General features: G+C 36.8%; 1 long non-coding RNA gene across 1 annotated transcript in view; it reads left to right on the forward strand.

Moving 5' to 3' along the window:
• Positions 1 to 16,646, forward strand: part of Gm40508 — a 28,065-nt gene extending 11,419 nt beyond the window's left edge. Inside the window, exon 3 of the long non-coding RNA XR_870519.1 lies at positions 16,538 to 16,646. This is a non-coding gene — a long non-coding RNA (predicted gene, 40508). The remainder of the gene's footprint in view (positions 1 to 16,537) is intronic.
• The last annotated feature ends 668 nt before the right edge of the window (positions 16,647 to 17,314 follow it).

Genomic DNA, 17,314 nt, shown 5'->3' on the forward strand with positions numbered 1-17,314 from the left:
ATTTGTTTCATAACTTCTGTTTGTTTCATTGTTTTTAGTTTCTGTTTCCACGATCTGTCCATTGATGAAAGTAGGGGGTTGAAGTCCCCCACTATTATTGTGTGAGGTACAATGTGAGCTTTGAGCTTTACTAAAGTTTCTTTAATGAATGTGGCTGCCCTTGCATTTGGAGCATAGGTATTCACAATTGAGAGTTCCTATTGGACGATTTTACATTGATGAGTATGAAGTGCCTCTCCTTGTGGGTTTTTTTTTTTTTTTTTTTGATAACTTTTGGTTGGAAGTCGATTTTTATTTTATATTAGAATGGCTAGTCCAGCTTGTTTCTTCAGACCATTTGCTTGGAAAATTGTTTTCCAGCCTTTCACTCTGAAGTAGTATCTGTCTTTTTCCCTGAGATGGGTTTCGTGTAAGCAGCAAAATGTTGGGTCCTGTTTGTGTAGCCAGTCTGTTAGTCTATGTCTTTTTATTGGGAAATTGAGTCCATTGATATTAAGAAATATTAAAGAAAAGTAATTGTTGCTTCCTATTATTTTTGCTGTTAGAGTTGCCATTCTGTTCTTGTGGCTTTCTTCTTTTAAGTTTGTTGAAGGAGGATTACTTTCTTGTTTTTTCTAGGGCATAGTTTATGTCTTTGTATTGTTTTTTTTTTTTTTTTTCTGTTATTAACCTTTGAAGGGCTCGATTCATGGAAAGACATTGTGTGAATTTGGTTTTGTCATGGTATTCTTTGGTTTCTCCATCTACGGTAAGTGAGAGTTTGGCTGGGTATAGTAGCCTAGGCTGGCATTTGTTTTCTCTTAGTGTCTATATAACATCTGTTCAGGATCTTCTGGCTTTCACAGTGTCTGGTGAGAAATCTGTAGTAATTCTAATATGCTTGCCTTTATATGTTACTTGACCTTTTTCCTTTGCTCCTTTTAATATTTTGTCTTTATTTAGTGCATTTTTTGTTCTGATTATTATGTGTCAGAGGAATTTTTTTTCTGGACCAGTCTATTTGGAGTTTTGAAGGCTTCTTGTATGTTCATGGGCATCTCTTTCTTCAGGTTTGGGAAGTTTTCTTCCAATATTTTGTTGAAGATATTTGCTGGTCCTTTAAGTTGAAAATCTACATTCTCATCTACTCCTATTACCCGTAGGTTTGGTCTTCTCATTGTGTCCTGGACTTCCTGGATGTTTTGAGTTAGGGTCTTTTTGCATTTTGCATTTTCTTTGATTGTTGTGTAAATGTTCCCTATGGAATCTTCTGCAGCTGAGATTCTCTGTTTCATCTCTTGTAATCTGTTGCTGATGCTTGTATCTATGGTTCCTGATTTCTTTCCTAGGGTTTCTATCTCCACAGTTCTCTCCCTTTGGGTTTCTTTATTGTTTCTATTTCCCTTTTTAGATCCTGGATGGTTTTGTTCAATTCCATCACCTATTTGGTATTGTTTTCCTGTAACTTCTCTAAGGCATTTTTGTGTTTCCTATTTAAAGGCTTTTAGTTGTTTACCTGTGTTTTCCTGTATTTTCTTCTTAAATTCTTCCATCATCATCATAAGAAGTGTCTTTAGATCCATGTCTTGCTTTTCTGGTGTGATGGTGTATCCAGTACTTGTTATGGTAGGAGAGTTTGGTTCTGATGATGCCAAGTAACCTTGGTTTCTGTTGCTTCTGTTCTTATGCTTGCCTCCTGTCATGTGATTATCTCAAGTGTTTGCTGTCCTCAATATATCTGTATGGAGCCTGTCCTTCCTAAAATCCCAGTTGATTCAGGACTCCTCAGAGTCCAGCTTTCTCTGTGATCCTTTGCTTGTGGGCTCCTGTGATCCTGAGATTCTAGGTGTGTCAGAGTTCTTGGCAGTCAAGTTCCCCTGAGACCCTGAAATATTGGTGTGACCAAGCTCCTTTTATTTTGGGATCTTGTTGTCACAGATCCTGGGCATGTTACAGTGCCTAGAAGTGGTATCTCCTTTGAGGAACATGGGGATGTCTGGTCAGTGGTCCTAAGATCATGTGAAGAGTCCTCTAGGGACCCTGGGGGTGTCCACCAACTCCAAGCACAAGGTGACCAGGTACTGGCGCCAACCAGAAGGGACTTGTGACCCTGGTCAGGCCAGTTTTCTGCTTCCTCAATGCTGTCTCAGGTCCCGCCCGATTGGAATGGAACAGAAGTTGTGTTCCACTCACCAGTGGTCCTAAGATTGCATGGAGAGTCCTCTAGGGACCGTGGGGGTGTCTGCTGACTCCACGCCCAAGATGACCAGGTGCTGGATCCAACTGGATGGGACTTGTGTTTTGTGCATTTTATGTGCTAATTATTATGTGATGAAAGGAATATCTTTTCTGGTCCCATCTATTTGGCGTTGTGTAGGCCTCTTGTATTTTTATTTTCATCTTTTTCTTTAGGTTAGAGTAGTTCTCTTTTGTAATTTTGTCCAAGATTTTTATTGACCCTTTGAGTTGGGAATCTTCACTCTATTATTCTTAGATTTTGTTTTTTCTTTGTTTTCTTTATATCCTGGATAATTTGGGTTAGGAGATATATGCATTTTGCGTTTTCTTAAAATGTTGTGTCAATGTTTTCTATGGTATCTTCTACACCTGAGATTCTCTTTTTTCTCTTGAACTCTGTTGGTCATGCTTACATCTATGACTTTTACCTAGATTTTCCCTTTCCAGGGTTGTCTTTCTTTGTGATTTCTTTTTGTTTATTGTTTCCATCTTTAGATCTTGGATGGTTTTGTTCCTTTTCTCACCTGTTCATTGTGTTTTCTGTTATTTCTTTAATGAATTTATTTGTATACTCTTTTACATCTTCTACCTGTTTATTTATGTTCTCTGGTATTTTTTCAAGGGAATTACTTGTGACCTTTTTAAAATCTTCTATCATCATCATGAGATGAGACTTTTGATCCAAATCTTGCTTTTCAGGTGTGTTGGATGATACATGGCTTACTCTTGTAGTAAAACTAGGTTCTGGTGTTGCCAAGTAGCATTGGTTTCTGTTGCTTGTTATGCTCTTGATCATGCCTCCTGTCATCCTGTTATCTCTGGTGTTAGGTGCTCTTGCTGTCTCTGACTGGAGCCTGTCCTTCCTGTGAGTTTGTTATCCTTTGGTACTGGCTGTGTTAGAATTCCTGGGAAATCCAGTGCCCAGCGTCTGCTCCTGGGCTCTGGTGCAATCCTGAAAGAACATGTGCTTTAACAGGTCCCAGTTATGCCAGGTATTGGGGCAGTAGTTGATGCCTCCTGAGGGGTCCCATTTAGGTTAGGTATTTGAGGGTGATTCGGGTCTCACCTGTGATCCTGGATTTGTCCAAAGTCCTGAAGCACAATCTGTACCTAAGTGTGGGTGGAGTGGAGAAGACAGAACAGGAGCTTTCCCTGTTTGCTTCCTTTTCTTTCCTTTCCTTTCCTTTCCTTTCCTTTCCTTTCCTTTCCTTTCCTTTCCTTTCCTTTCCTTCTTTCCTTTTCTTTCCCTTCCTTTCCTTTTCTTTTCTATCTTTACTTTTCTCTTGAAATCTTTCTTTTCATTGAAATCTAGAAAGTCTTTAATTTCTTTCTTTATTTCTCCCCTTACCCAGTAATCATCAATTAGAGAATTGTTCTGTTTCCCTGAATATGTAGGCTTTCTGATGTTTCTTTTGTTGCTGAAGTTCAGCTTTAATCCATGGTGGTCTGATAGGATACACAGTTATTTCAATTGTATTCTATCTGTTGAGACTTACTTTGTGACCAATTTTGCAAAAGATTCCATGAGTTACTGAGAAGAAGCTATAATTTTTTTGTGTTTGGGTGAAATGTTCTATAGATATCTGTTAGTTCCATTTAATTCATATCCTCTCATAGTTTCATTATTTCTCTACTTAGTTTTTGTTTTGACAACCTGTCAATTGTTGAGAGTTGGGTGTTCAAGTCTCTCACTATTAATGTGCAGCTTTCTATGTGCGATTTAATCTTTAGTAACTTTTCTTTTAAAATGTGGGTGCTTTTGCATTTTGGGGATAGACATTCAGAAGTAACAGGTCATCATGGTAGATATTTCCTTTGATGAGTATGAATTGTCCTTCTGCATATTTTTTATTATGTTTTATTGAAAGTCTATCTTATTAGATGGTATGATGGCTACTCCAGCTTGTTTCTTGTGTCCACTTTCTTGGATAACCTTATGCCAGCCCTTGACTCAAGGGAAATGTCTATCTTTTTTTGGTGAGATGTGTTTCTTGTATGCAGCAGAATGAGGGATATTGTTCATGCATTCAGTCTGTTAGCCTGTGTCTTTTTATTGGGGAATCAAGATCATTGATGCTGAGAAACATTCATGAACAATGATCATTAGCTCCTATTATATTTTGATTTTGTTGTTGTTGTTGGTGGTGGTGGTGGTGGTGGTGTGTGTGTGTGTATGTATATGTGTGTTTGCTTTTAGTGATGTGTAGTTATCTAATTTTTGTGTTTTCTTGGGTGCACTTGCCAATGTGGTGTTGGAAATTTTCTTCTAGTATTCTCTGTGAGGCTTGGTGGAACAATGTTGATTAAATTTGGTTTTGAGGTGGGAATATATATTTTCTCTATCTAACATGATTGAAATTTTTTCTGGGATAGATATCTTGGTTGGCATCTGTGAGACTATAAGCCATGAGCCCTGGAACTTCCTGCTTTTAATGTCTCTGCTGAGACTTCTGGTGTCATTCTAGTAGATTTGCCTGTGTATGCTATTTAGCCTTGTGACATTTAATAATCTTTCATTGTTCTATAAATTTTTCACTTTGAATATTAAGTTGCAGGTGGATTTTCTTTTTTTGTATTCAGTTTATATAAGCTTCTTGTACATTTATCGGCATCTCTTTTGTTAAGTTAGGAAATTTTTTTTTCACTGATTTTGTTGACAATATTTCCTAGGCCTTTGATTGGGAGTCTTCTCCTTCTTTTATCCCTATTATTCTTAGATTTTTTTTTTTCACAGTGTCCCAAATTTCCTACATGTTTGCTGTTAGAATGTTTTTAGCTTTAGTATTTTCTTTGATTGATGTATCAGTTTCTTCTATCATATCTTCTATACCTTATATTTTTATCTTGCATCTCTTATATTCCATTTGTGATCCTTGTGTACGTTGTTTCTGTTCTTTTTTTCTAAGTTTTCCATCTCAGGATTGCTTTAGTGTGTACTTTCTTTATTGCTTCTATATTAATTTTCAGATTGTTAACAGTTGTTCCTTTTTCACCTTACTTATTGCATTTTCCTTTATTTCTTTATACTTTCTAATTTCTCCTTTACCTGTTTAGTTGCATTTCCTTGTATTTTTTAAGGGAATAATTTATTTCATCTTTGAATGTCTCTATCATTTACATATCATTTGATTTAAGGTCATTTTCTTGTGACTCAGATGTGTTAGGATATTCAGGACTTGTTGTATGATAGCTTGTTTCTGATGGTACCATATTGCCATGGACTTTGTTAATTGTATTTTTCTGCCTGGCCTGTTGCCTTCTGTTTATCTGCCACACAAACTCCAGTGAGATCTGTGTGACAAGCCCTAAAGCTTGGCTGCAGTCCTGAGGCAAAAAGTTTCACAGAAACTTGTCTCCTGGAAGTTCTTTGGCATCCCGTAGCACAGATGTGTTTCAGATTTGTCCCTGAGAGTTTTGTGTGCTTTCCTTCAGTATTATTTTATTATAGGTGCCCCGATGGAATGATTTGACAAATAGCTAAGTTAGATTGCTTCCTGGCTTCTACCAGTATGTTAGGCAGTCATTAAGCCAACTCTGGACTTGGAATTTCATTAGAATGTTACTCATTCAGACGAAATGCCTTCAGTGTTGATAGTAAGAAATCAGGCATTGCAGTTTGCTAGATAGGAGCTAGAAATCTCAAGGCTAGTTCAACAAAGTATACTTAGAATTCTCATTACAGACATAATGGCAGCCTACATTACATAATATTAGAAAGAAGATGGGTTGTGGTTTAAGGAGGAACTAGAGTATTGCATTATTAATGAAAGGGTTGGTAGAATGGAACTTCCCTGGTACATGTTTTTCACTAGGCCCAGATGAATACCATAGTTGGGTATTTACTAATGGACCCCTGGTGGTGTCTTAAACAATAGTCTAGAATTGCACCTGGGCATATTAGCCCTTTCATCTGGCTCCTGTGAACAGCTGATTTTAGACAGGGCTGATTTTATCTCAGTTGTAAACACTGTCTGGTTCCTGCTTGCTTCTATATATGCATTTTCTCTGTTTTGTGTAAAGAGCCATTATGCATCTTGATGTACCTTGGCTGATGTATCGCCTATCTTCCTTGTTTTTCTTCTGTATTATAAGTCTGATGCTTGCTGTGAGATATTACATTCAGATCCAACACTTTCTCTGGTGTTTGTGTCTGCCTTTTTTCACCAACTCCTTGCCCACCTGAATACCAGGACCCTGATTTCCCCGCAGGTTGAGGGACTGACTGAGTCCAGTCTGCAGCATTTATCCATAGTTTTGTTAATACTTGTAGGACCTATTCAGAGTAGGCTTCTGGGGATGCAGGCAGACCTAATAGTACCTGATGTTTGTAGACTTGTTGTAGGTTTGTTCTAAGGAATAGCAGAGCTCCAGAGTTGCAGGATTATTGTGTACAAGAAGTGGAGTATAGAGTGGTCAGGGTGGATCTCTTCACTGCTGGGTTTTCTCAGTGGGTCTGTCAGGCAGGAAATTGGGGAAAAAGACTCAGATGATGGTCACTGATGGCTGTAATCATCTGGGGTTAAGGTTAGTGGTATGGCCTGGAATATAGAGCATAAAGGGTCAGGGCAGACCTCATAGTTGCTGAGCTTCAAGCTTCAAGTATTTAAAAAACAGAAATTGAAGAAGACCTCAGAAATTGGAAATATTTCTCATGGTCATTGATCACTAAGAATAACATAGTGAAAAATGTGATTTTACCAAAAGCAATCTACATATTTAATGTAATTCTCATCAAAATTACAACATAATTCTTCACAGACCTTAAAATAACAATACTTATAAGGAACATGGGTCATATCACCAGGGGAACTGACATGTAGCATGTGAGGTGGAGGAATTATCTTTGAACCTTGGAAATCTCCAAACTTGAGACTTACCTCTCATTCTAGTTTCAACAAAAATGGGGCTAACTCTCTCCCTGTTTCTGTCCCTGTGTTGGGACATGTAATCAGGTAACTCCCAACTAGGTGTTCACAGGAGTCAGTCAAGTAGCCCAGCACCAGAAGTTCACCCTATCCAACTAGAGTATCAGCAACATCTTAGTCTCAGGAAATAGAATGTTTTACCACCCAAATTCTATCCATTTCCCCAAGATTGTCAACATCTCTGTTCACATGGCACAAAGAATGCAAGCTATTTCACCAAGGATCATCTGACATGGCCTTTCTTTCTTTCTTTTTTTTTTTTTATTTCCTTCTGTATTTTAACACTTGGAGGAAGATTCTCTCCCTTTAGATACATCTGTCTACCTAGCCAGGCTCCTGTCTCCCACAGAGGGTCTCATCAAAACACAGGCCGTGATACTGTCAAGACAGTTTATGCTGCCATGTAACCTGAGCTCGAAGAACTATCCTTACACTAGCCACTTGAATAAATCCTTTTCTTTTCTTCCTTTTATTTTTAACTTTTTTAAAAATTATATATTTCATTTATTTACATTTCAAATGTTATTCCCTTTCTTAGTTTCCCCTCCAAAAATCCCCTATCCCCTCTCCCCTCCCCCTGCTCCCCAGTCCACCCACCACCATTCCTGGTCCTGGCATTCCCCTTTACTGAGACATAGATTCTTCACAGGACCAAGGGCCTCTCTTCCCATTGATGACCGACTAGGCCATCCTCTGCTACATATATTGCTAGAGCCACAAGTTCCACCATGTGTTTTCTTTGATTTGTGGTATAGTTCTAAGGAGCTCTGTCGGTACTGGTTAGTTCGTATTGATGATCGTTCTATGGGGCTTCTGTACCCTTCAGCTCCCTGGGTATTTCTCTGGCTCCAGCTGGAATAGGATTCTTGCATTCCTGACTCTACCAGAGTTCTGCAGACCCCAATCATCCCAGACTCTGTTTCATTCTTCCTGCCTTGGCCTGCAGAGCACAGGCCACAGAAGCAACAGAGCTTCTGGGGCAAGGTCCTATGGGCCTACATCTGCAGCCAGCAGGTGGAGCTGATCCTCAGTCCTCTGTGCACCTTCCCTGCCAGAGGAGAATTTACCTCCAGGGAGTGCTCAGACCACAGGACTAAGAGGAGACCATCATTTTCTCTCAGGTGTCTCTCTAAGATGGGTCCACACAGGAGAGCACAGGCTGCGGAGGCAGCAGAGTTTCTGGGACAGGGCCCTATGGGCCAACATCTGCAGCCAGGAGGTGGACCTAATTATCAGTCCTCTTTATAGCTTGTCTGCCAGAGAAGAGTTTGCCTCCAGGGAGAGCTCTGACCCCAGGACTTAGGTGAGATCACCATTTTCTCTCTGGTGTCTCTCTAAGGCAGGTCCACTCAGGAGTAAATAGGCTGGAGAAGCAGCAGAGCAGCTGAGACAGGGTTCTACAGGCCTCCATATGCAACCAGGAGGTGGGGCTGTTCACAATCCCTCTGTGCACTGGTCTTACCAGGAGAGAGCAGATCTCCCAGGAGTGCTGACACAGGCTAATAGACTCACAGGAGGAACAAGCTCCAGCCAGAGACAGCAGGAAGATGTAATACCATAGATTACCAGATAGTGGAAGGTAAACACAAGAGTCTTACCAACAGAAACCAAGACTACTTGGCATCATCAGAACCCAGAAGCCCTATCAGAGTGAGGCCTAGATACCCCAACACAACGGAAAAGCAAGATTTGGATTTAAAATCATATCTCATGATGCTGGTAGAGGATTTTAAGGAGGTTAATAACCCTCTTAAAGCAACAAGCATTTGAGATAAGTTGGCAGGAGCCAAGTGTAAGAACAGAAGCAACAGAAGCCAAAGTTACTTGGCATCATCTGCACCAAACTCTCCCACCATAGCAAGTCCTGGATACACTATCACACCAGAAAAGCAAGACATGGATCTAAAGTTACTTCTCCTGATGATGATGGGGAACTCTAAGAAGGAAATAAATAACTCCCTTAAAGAAATACAGGAAAACACAGGTAAGCAACTAGAAGCCCTTAAAGGGGAAACACAAAAATCCCTTAGAGAGTTACAGGAAAACACCACCAGACAGGTGAAAGAATTGAACAAAACCATCCGGGATCTAAAAATGGAAGTAGAAACAATAAAGAAATCACAAAGGGAGACAACACTGGAGATAGAAATCCTAAGTAACATATGAAGGCAGATGTATTAGAATTACAATGGACTTCTTACCAGAGATTATGAAAGCCAGAAGATCCTGGACTGATGTCATATAGACCCTAAGAGAACAGAAATGCAAGCCCAGACTACTATACCCAGCAAAACTCTCAATTATCATAGATGGAGAAATCGAAGTATTCTATGACAAAACCAAGTTTACACAATATCTTTCAACAAATCCAAACCTTCAAAGAATAATGAAGGGAAAATTCCAACACAAGGAGGGAAACTATACCTTACAAAAAGCAAGAGTGTAATCTTTCAACAAACCTAAAAGAAGATAGCTGCATGAACAGAATTCCAATTCTAGCAACAAAAATAACAGAAAGCAACAATTAATTTTCCTTAATATATCTTAATATCAATGTACTCAATCCCCCAATAAAAAGACATAGACTAACAGACTGGCTACATAAATAGGACCCAACATTTTGCTGCATACAGGAAACCCACCTCAGGGTCAAAGACAGACACTGCCTCAGAGTAAAAAGCTAAAAATTTTTTTTCCAAGCAAGTGGTTCCAAGAAACAAGATGGAGTAGCCATTCTAATATTGAATAAAATCGACTTTCAACCTAAAGTTACCAAAAAAGACAAGGAAGGACACTTCATAGATATCAAAGTTAAAATCCACAAAGATGAACTCTCAGTTCTGATCATCTATGCTCCAAATGCCAGGGCATCTATATTCATTAAGAAACTTACTAACGCTTATAGCACACATTACACTATATAAAATAATAGTGGGAGACTTCAACACACCACTCTCATCAATGGACAGATGCTAGAGACATAAACTAAACTGAGACATAGTGAAACTGATAGAAGTTATGAAACAAATAGATTTAACAGATATCAATAGAACTTTCCATCCTAAAATAAAAGGATATATCTTCTTCTCAGCACCTCATGGTATCTTCTCCAAAATTAACCATATAATTCATCACAAAACAGTCCTCAACAGATACAAAAATGTAAATATAAAATAACCCCATGCATCCTATCAGATCACCATGGAATAAAGCTGATCTTCAACAACAACATAAATAATAGAAAGCCCACATACACCTGGAAGCTGAATAACACTCTCCTCAATGATAAATTGGTTAAGGAAAAAATAAAGAAAGAAATTAAAGACTTTTTAGAGTTTAATGAGAATGATTCCACAACATACCCAAACTTATGGAATACAATGAAAGCAGTCCTCTAGAAAAAGTCATAGCTCTGAGTTCCTCCAAAAAGAAATTGGAGGGAGCATACATCATTAGCTTGACAAACACTTGAAAGCTATAGAATATTGAAGAAGCAAATTCAGCCAAGAGGCGTAGACAGTAGGAAATAATCAAACTCAGGGCTGAAATCAACCAAGTGGAAACAAAAATAGCTACACCAACAATCTAAAAAACCAGGAGCTACTTCTTTGAGAAAATCAACAAAGTAGATAACCCCTTAGCTAGACTAACCAGAGGGCACAGGGACAGTATCCTAATTAACGAAGTCAGAAATGAAAAGGGAGACATAACAACAGTATCTGAGGAAATCTAAAAAAATCATCAGATCCTACTAAAAAAGCCTATATTCAAAAATTGGAAAAACTGATTGAAATGAACAATTTTCTAGACAGATACCAGGTACCAAAGATAAATCAGGATCAGATTAACAATATAAATAATCTCATATCCCCTAAAGAAATAGAAACAGACATTATTAGTCTCCTAATCAAAAGAAGCCCAGGTCCAGATGGGTTTAGTGCAGAGTTCTATCAGACTTTCAAAGAAGACCTAATACCAGTACTCCTCAAATTGTTCCACAAACTTGAAATAGAAGTTACTTTACCCAATTCATTCTATGAAACCACAATTAAAATGATACTTAAACCACACAAAGACCCAAAAAAGAAAAAGAACTTCAGACCAATTTCCCTTATGAATGTCAATCCAAAATTGCTCAATAAAATTCTGGTAAAACAAATCCAAGAGCACATCAAAATGACCATCCATCATGATCAAGTAGGCTTCATCCCACTGATGCAGGGATGGTTTAGTATTCAGAAATTTATCCACATAATCCAGTATATCAACAAACTCAAAGACAAAAACCATACGAACAACTTATTAGATGCTGAGAAAGCATGTGACAAAATCCAACACCAGTTAATGATAAAAGTCTTGGAAAGACCAGGAATTGGAGGCTCATATAAAACCATAATAAAAGAATTATACAGCAAACCAGTAGACAACGTCAAACTAAATGAAGAAAAACTTGAAGCAATCCCACTAAAATCAGAGAACAGACAAGGCAGTTCACTCTCTCCCTACCTATTCAATATAGTACTTGAAGTCCTAGCCAGAGCAATTAGACAAAAAAAAAAAAAAAAAAAAAAAAAAAAAAGGATACAAATTGGAAAGAAAGAAGTCAAAATAACACGATTTGCAGATGATATGGTAGTATATATAAGTGACCCCAAAATTCCACCAGAGAACCCATAGAACTGATAAACAACTTCAGGAATGTAGCTGGGTATAAAATTAACAACAACAAAAAAACCTGGCCTTTCTCTACACTGAGAATCAACAGGCTGAGAAAGAAATTAAGGAAGCAACACCCTTCACAATAGTCCCAAATAATATAAAATACCTTGGTGTGACTCTAACTAAGCAAGTGAAAATCTGTATGGCAAGAACTTCAAATCTATGAAAAAGGAAATCGAAGAAGATCTCAAAAGATGGAAAGATCTCCCAAGCTCATGGAATGGCAGGATTAATATAGTAAAAATGGCTGTCTTGCTGAAAGCAATCTACAGATTCAACGCAATCCCCATCAAAATTCCACCTCAATTCTTCACTGAGTTAGAAAGGGCAATTTGCAAATTCATCTGGAATAACAACAACAACAAAAATCAGATAGCAAAAACTATTCTCAAAAATAAAAGAACTTCTGGTTAGATCACCATCCCGAACCTCAAGCTGTGCTACAGAGCAATTGTGATAAAACCTGCATGGTACTGGTACAGTAACAGTCAGGTAGATAAATGGTACATAACTGAATATCCAGTAATGAACCCACCCACCTATGGTCACTTGATTTTTGACAAAAGGGCTAAAACCATCCAGTGGAAAGACAGCATTTTCAACAAATGATGCTAGCTCAACTGGTGGTTATAACGTAGAAGAATTTGAATTGATCCATTCTTACCTCCTTGTACATAAATCAAGTCTAAGTGGATCAAGGAAGTCAACATAAAACCAGACACACTGAAACTTATAGAGGAGAAATTGGGGAAAAGCCTCAAAGATATGGGCACAGGGGAAAAATTCCTGAACAGAGCCACAATGGCTTGTGTTGTAAAATCAAGAATCAACAAATGGGAACTCATAAAATTGCAAAGCTTCTGTAAGGCAAAAGATGCTGTCAATAAGACAAAAAGGAAACCAACAGATTGGAAAAGGATCTTTACCAATCCTAAATCTGGTAGGGGACTAATATCCAATATATATATAAAGAACTCAAGAAGCTGAATTCTAGAAAATCAAATAACCCCATTAAATAATGGGGTACAAAGCTAAACAAAGAATTCTCAACTGAGGAAACCAAATGGCTGAAAAGCACCTGAGAAAAATATTCAACATCTTTAATCATCAGGGAAATGCAAATCAAAACCACCCTCAGACGCCATCTCACACCTGTCACAATGGCTAAGATCAAAAATTCAGGTGACAGCAGATTGTGTTGAGGACATAGTGAAAGAGAAACTCTCTTCCATTGTTGGTAGGATTGTAAGCTTGTACAACCACTTTGGAAATCAGTTTGGCGATTCCTCAGAAAAGTGGACATCGTACTACTAGAAGATGCAGCAATACCTCTCCTGGCCATATACTCAGAAGATGTTCCAACTTGTAATAAGGACACATGATCCACTATGTTCATAGCAGCCTTATTTATAATAGCCAGAAGCTGGAAAGAATCCAGATGTCCCTCAACAGAGCAATGGATACAGAAAATGTGGTATGTTTACACAATGGAGTACTACTCAGATATTAAAACCAATGAATTTATGGAATTCTTGGGCAAATGGAATGATCTGGAGGATATTATACTGAGTCAGGTAACCCAACCACAAAAGAACACACATGATATGCAATCACTGATAAGTGGATATTAACCCAGAAACTTAGAATACCCATGATACAATTTGCAAAACACATGAAACTCAAGAAGAAAGAAGACCAAAATGTGGATACTTTGTTCCTCCTTAGAATGGGGAACAAAATACCCATGGAAGGAGTTACAGAGACAAAGTATGGAGCAGAGCTTGAAGGAAGTACCATCCAGAGATTGCCTCACCTGGGGATCCATCCCATAAACAGCTACCAAACCCAGACACTGTTGTATATGCCAGCAACATTTTTTTGCTCACAGGACCCTGATATAGCTGTCTCTTTTGAGGCTATGCCAGTGCCTGGCAAATACTGAAGTGGATGCTTATAGTCATCTATTGGATGGAACACAGAGTCCCCAATGGAGGCCCTAGATAAAGTACCCAAGGAGCTGAAGGGGTCTGCAACCCTATAGAAGGAACAACAACATGAACTAACCAGTACCCCCAGAACTTGTGTCTCTAGCTGCATATGTAGCAAAAGATGGCCTAGTTGGCCATCATTGGGAGGAGAAGCCATTTGTCTTGCGAATATTATATGCCCCAGTACAGAGGAATGTCAGGGCCAGGAAGCAGGAGTGCATGGGTTGGGGTGCAGGGCGTGGGGAGGGTCTAAGGGACTTTTGGAATAGCATTTGAAATGTAAATGAAGAAAATATCTAATAAAAATTTGTTTTTGAAAAAATAAAAACATTAAAGCAAAAAGGAAACTTTAAGTTATGGATTTTTACTAGATTCCTTTTATAAGCTTGAGGAAATTTTTTCATGTTAATACAGTTTTAGTATTTTTAAAATGGGAGGAAATTTAGTTATTTTCTGCATCCTTTTTTTGCTACCTTGTAATATCTATCTGTCCATCTTTCTATCTTTCTGTCTGTCTATCTATCTATCTATCTATCTATCTATCTATCTATCTGTCTGTCTGTCTATCTGTAGAAATTTAACTTGTAATTCCTTTTGCTTTTGATATTGGTATTAAGTAATGTATTTTTCATTATTGAGATGTAAATCCCACTTGGCCATGGCATATTTTACACATTCCTGGGTTTAACTTGCAAATATGTTCTTGAATATTTTGACATCATATTTGTCTGCACTTTTTAATGTAGTAACTTTCTTTCGTTTTGCTTCTTTGGACTTACTGGCAGAAGCATCCATTTTCTGATAATTTTTTTGTAGTTTGTTCAGAACTGCTGCTAATTCTTTAAACTCTTCTTGAATTCATCAATTAAAACCTTTGATTTATTCATTTTTCATAATAATTGACTTATAATTGCTAAATGGATGCATGCATTTTACACATTTTCTACATTTTTTATATTTTTGAGTTAGCTTTACTCTGTCTAAAAATATATTAGTTTTATCTAGGTTATTTAACCTTTGTAAATTAAGTGCCTCAGAGTACTAGTTTGTAGTATTTTATATCTCAAAGTTAAGCATATTTGGTCTTTATCTTGCCTTCTTTTCTTTGAGATCTTACCCTCCATTTTTGCATTCTTCCCTTCATGGGTCTGTATTCTGCCTATGTCTGAACTTTGCTTATGTTTACACCTTATTACTCCTTGTGTTGTTTTACAGTAAGTTGATTACTGTTTTGCATTACCTTGTTGCTTAATGACCTCACCTTGAATTCATTGTACATGACATTCCATGTACTTAGAACTCTAAAACTTAATCATTTGATGCTACTTGCTCAATGAGTTTTTGATTTGAGCTTCATATATTTCATTTAATCAATAACAATTAAAATATTTTTATATTTTCACATGTAAATATATGTGTATATATATATATATATATATATATATATGTATGTATGAAAAATAGGGACCTATCCAGATCAATATATTGGTACAAGGATACATAACTAAAATAATTTTTTGAAAAATTAAATTGTTTTGCTGTGTTTTAAAGTTTAAGTTTACATGAGTCTAATGGTTATATATATATAATAGTCTATTGTAGTCTAATAGTCTTTATATATATGTATGTATATATATGTCTAATGGTATATATATATCCATTTTCCTACATTTTATGCATAACAAATGAAATATGCAATTCAAAGTCTCCACTCAGATATTTAAAAGCAAGTAATTTTTTCTCATTTTTGAATTTCTGGTATAGTCATCCCTTCCTTATAATTTATTTGAAATTAAATTGAAGGTACATCACTGCCACACACTTTTCTTGTTGCCTGAAATGAAATAATCAAAGGAGTGAATCTATTTTCATTCTTCACCTTTCAACCCAGAATCAACCTCTGTGAAGAAGAGAGTATTCTATGCACAAATGTAGAACACTGCTCTTTGATTTTCATATCCTATAGTATAACTCCTTCAATCAAAGTAGTGAAATACAGTTGATTGGTAAAGAGCACCATGCTGAGAGTTGACTTCAAGGTCAAAATAAGTCTCATGATCTGTGTGACCTTGAGCCAGTGTTCCAAATACTTTTGCTTCAGTGTTTTCTACAAAATGCCAGAAATGAGAGAAGATCTCCTTAGATTATAATTGGTAGAAGAATTTTTAAAACAATTAAAATTCTTGGCAATTTCAAAATGATAAGTCCCTGTTTATTTTTATTATATAACTGTGATCAATAAATTTATGATTATGTGTTTATACAGTTGTGTATGTGTAAACCCATGAACATTCCTATCAGTCAGATTATTTAATTTATTTTTAAAAAGAATAAAGGAGATGCTTTGCTTTCATAAACAATGAATATTTTCTTCTTGCATGTATGCAAAACACATAAAGCTTAAATGAAAAATATTAAGAAATGTTTCAGTTATGTAAAATTAGCTGAATGAGAGTTTTATAATTATATAAAAGTTTATGCTATAGAAATAAGAAGCACCTGTTTGTACCCTAACATATTAGATAAGTTTAGAAAACAGTTCTGGAAGAAATCTTAAATCTTATTTATACACATGTATCTATACAATTTCAAGTGAGCATGCACATTTAATAAGTGCACATATTTATAAGCTACAGAGCAAATTTCTGTCCTTAACGCAGTCACTACCATTTCTTTCTGTATTTGCAGGACTGTGTAGCAGGTCTGAGAAAGTCTCTACATTTTACAAAATCCACCTACACTGAGTTATAATGAGCTATGTGAGTAAATATGTGAGGTAATGCAAGTAAATGGAACTTATTAATCTTATAACGGAGTTATGGTTACATATAGTCATGGATGAATACAAAAGATCATGATAACTCTTGGTTAGATTTACTATGTTTTTCTTCTGTTCCCAGCTTATCATCTTGATTATTGGCCATGTTGATTAACATGATTTCAGGGCCTCTACACCATCTGGGACTATGAACCCAGATATCTAGTACCTACCTAAAAGGAGGGGGAATTTTTCCTTCCTACTTTTCAGTTTTCTATTGACTGTCCTAGTATAAGAAATCTTTTCTTATATTTCATCTGAACTTCATTTTTATCAGGTGTACTAAATCTCCTGGAAAAGAAGATAGGTCCTCTCTTATCCTACCTGCCATCTTTCTATATTTACATTCTTTATATTATAACCTTTTATTTTCCTAATACAGGTGATATTGAACCCAGATGATTTATCCATTCTAAATTTTTCCTTTATTTTACAACTGTCCAGTCTCTGAAGTATCTTCATTTACTTTAAAGAGACTTGAGGCCTTAGTTAGTTGAGGACCATCAGGGGTGTATAATTTTCTATAATATGCTGACTCTATGGGGATGAAGATAGCATACAGATAAAGGTAAAAAGAGATAAAATAGACAATTTCATCAAATAATAGAATTTTACATAAAAAATTTTTGCAATGCTCCCTTTCTTAT

The sequence above is a fragment of the Mus musculus genome, chromosome 9 (genome assembly GCF_000001635.26).
Source record: "Mus musculus strain C57BL/6J chromosome 9, GRCm38.p6 C57BL/6J".
NCBI lineage: Eukaryota > Metazoa > Chordata > Mammalia > Rodentia > Muridae > Mus > Mus musculus.